The following is a 3,594-nucleotide window of genomic DNA, read 5'->3' as shown; positions in this document are numbered from 1 at the left end:
TATACACCTTTATGTTCACTGCAACATTATTTTAAATAGCCAATATATGGTAGCAACCTAAATGTTCAATGTTAGATAAATGGATAAAAAGGTGAGACATATAGAGACAGGAAAAGATGGTGGAAGAGTAGGATGCAGAGATCACCTTCCTCCCCACAGATACATCAGAAATACATCTACACGTGGAGCAACTCCTACAGAACACCTACTGAACACTGGCAGAAGACCTCAGACCTCCCAGAAGGCAAGAAATTCCCCCTTGTACCTGGGTAAGGCGAAAGAAAAAAGGAAAAACAGAGACAAAAGAATAGGGACGGAACCTACACCAGTGGGAGGGAGCTGTGAAGGAGGAAAGGTTTCCACACACTAGGAAGCCCCTTCGCCGGCGGAGACTGTGGGTGGTGGAGGGTGAAAGCTTTGGAGCTGTGGAGGAGAGCACAGCAACAGGGGTGCGGAGGGCAAAGCGGAGAGATTCCCGCACAGAGGATCGGTGCCAACCAGCACTCACCAGCCCGAGAGGCTCATCTGCTCACCCACTGGGGCAGGCGTGGCTGGGAGCTGAGGCTTGGGCTTCGGTTGGATCCCAGGGAGAGGACTGCGGTTGGCTGCGTGCACACAGCCTGAAGGGGTTAGTGCGCCACGGCTAGCCGGGAGGGAGTCCGGGAAAAGTCTGGAACTGCAGAGAGACGAGATTTTTTCTTGCCTCTGTTTCCTGTTGCGCGAGGAGAGGGGTTTAAGAGCGCTACTTATAGGAGCTCCAGACACGGGCGCGAGCCGCGGCTAAAAGCGCGGACCCCAGAGACGGGCATGAGATGCTAAGGCCACTGCTGCCACCACCAAGAAGCCTGTGTGCGAGCACAGGTCACTATCCACACCTCCCCTCCCGGGAGCCTGTGCAGCCCGCCACTGCAGGGTCCCGGGATCCAGGGACAACTTCCCCGGGAGAACGCACGGCCCGCCCCAGGCTGGTGCAACGTCATGCCGGCCTCTGCTAACACAGGCTTGCCCCGCACTCTGTGCCCCTCCCTCCCCCACGACCTGAGGGAGCCAGAACCCCCAAATCAGCTGCTCCTTTAACCCCGTCCTGTCTGAGCGAAGAACAGATGCCCTCAGGCGACCTACACGCAGAGGCAGGGCCAAATCCAAAGCTGAAACCCGGGAGCTGTGCGAAAAAAGAAGAGAAACGGAAATCTCTCCCAGCAGCCTCAGGAGCAGTGGATTCAATCCCCACAATCAACTTGATGTACCTGCATCTGTGAAATACCTGAAGAGACAACAAATCATCCCAAAATTGAGGCAGTGGACTGTGGGAGCAACTGTAGGCTTGGCGTTTTCTGTCTGTGACTGACTTGTTTCTGATTTTATGTTTATATTAGTATAGTTTTTAGTGCTTGTTATCATTGGTGGATTTGTTTATTGGTTTGGTTGCTCTCTTTTTTATTATTACTTTTTAATTTTTTTACTTTAATAATTTTAAATTTTTTTAAATTTTAATAATTCCTTTAATTTTTATTTTATTTTTTTTTCTTTTTTCTCCCTTTTCTTCTGAGCCATGTGGCTGACAGGGTCTTAGTGCTCCAGCCTGGTGTCAGGCCTGAGCCTCTGAAGTGGGAGAGCCAAATTCAGGACATTGGACCACCAGAGATCACCTGGCCCCACATAATGTAAAATGGCAAAAGCTCTCCCGGAGATCTCTGTCTCAACGCTAAGACCCATCTGCACCCAACGGCTAGCAAACTCCAGTGCTGGATACCCCATGCCAAACAACTAGCAAGACAGGGACACAAACCCACCCATTAGCAGAGAGGCTGCCTAAAATCATAATAAGTTCACAGACACCCCAAAACACACCACCAGACATGGCACTGCCCATGAGAACAGAGGCACCAGTCTCCTCCACCAGGAAGCCTACACAAGCCATTGAACCAACCTTACCCACTGGGGGCAGACACCAAAAACAACAGGAGCTACAAACCTGCAGCCTGTGAAATGGAGACCCCAAACACAGTAAGTTAAACAAAATGAGAACAGAGAAATACACAGCAGATGAAGGAGCAAGGTAAAAACACACCAGACCAAACAAATGAAGAGGAAACAGGAAGTCTGCCTGAAAAAGAATTCAGAGTAATGATAGTAAAGATGATCCAAAATCTTGGAAATAGAATGGAGAACATACAAAAAACCTTTCAAAAGGACCTAGAAGAACTAAAGATGATGAACTAAAGAACTAAACAAACAAGGATGAACAACACAATAAATGAAATTAAAAATTCTCTAGGAGGAATCATAAGCAGAATAACTGAGGCAGAAGAACGGATAAGTGACCTGGAAGATAAAATACTGGAAATAACTACCACAGAGCAGAATAAAGAAAAAAGAATGAAAAGAATTGAGGACAGTCTCACAGCCCTCTGGGACAACATTAAATGCACCACCATTCAAATTATAGGGGTCCCAGAAGAAGAAGAGAAAAAGAAAGGGTCTGAGAAAATATTTGAAGAGATTATAGTTGAAAACTTCCCTAATATGGGAAAGGAAATAGTCAAGTCCAAGAAGCACAGAGAGTCCCATACAGGATAAATCCAAGGAGAAACATGCCAAGACACATATTAATCAAACTATCAAAAATTAAATACAAAGGAAAATATTAAAAGCAGCAAGGGAAAAGCAACAAATAACATACAAGGGAACTCCCATAAAGTTAACAGCTGAACTTTCAACAGAAACTCTGCAAGCCAGAAGGGAGTGGCAGGACATAATTAAAGTGATAAAAGGGAAAAACTTACAACCAAGATTACTCTACCCAGCAAGGATCTCATTCAGATTTGATGGAGAAATTAAAACCTTTACAAACAAGAAAAAGTTAAGAGAATTTACCCCACCAAACCAGCTTTACAACAAATGTTAAAGGAACTTCTCTAGACAGGAAACACAAGAGAAGGAAAAGACCTACAAAAACAATTAAGAAAATGGTAATAGTAACATACATATCAAAAATTACCTTAACTGTAAATGGATTAAATGCTCCAACCAAAAGACATAGACTAGCTGAATGGATACAAAAACAAGACCCATATATATGCTGTCTACAAAAACACCATAAGATAATCTCAATAGATGCAGAAAAAGCCTTTGACAAAATTCAACACCCATTTATGATAAAAACTCTCCAGGGAGTAGGCATAGAGGGAACCTACCTCAACATAATAAAGGCCATATATGACAAACTCACAGCCAACATTGTTCTCAATGGTGAAAAACTGAAACCATTTCCTCTAAGATCAGGAACAAGACAAGGATGCCCACTCTCACTACTACAAAGCTACAGTAATCAGGACAGTATGGTACTGGAACAAAAACAGAAATATAGATCAATGGAAGAGGACAGAAAGCCCAGAGATAAGCCCACACACATATGGTCACCTTATCTTTCTTAAAGGAGGCAAGAATATACAATGGAGAAAAGACAGCCTCTTCAATAAGCAGTGCTGGAAAAACTGCACAACTACATGTAAAAGAATGAAATTAGAACACTCCCTAACACCATACACAAAAATAAACTCAAAATGGATTAATGACCTAAATTTAAGGCCA

Source organism: Delphinus delphis, chromosome 20, assembly GCF_949987515.2.
Source record: "Delphinus delphis chromosome 20, mDelDel1.2, whole genome shotgun sequence".
In the NCBI taxonomy this organism is placed as follows: Eukaryota; Metazoa; Chordata; class Mammalia; order Artiodactyla; family Delphinidae; genus Delphinus; species Delphinus delphis.
The sequence above is the reverse complement of the archived record's forward strand: the minus strand, read 5'-3'. Positions refer to the sequence as shown.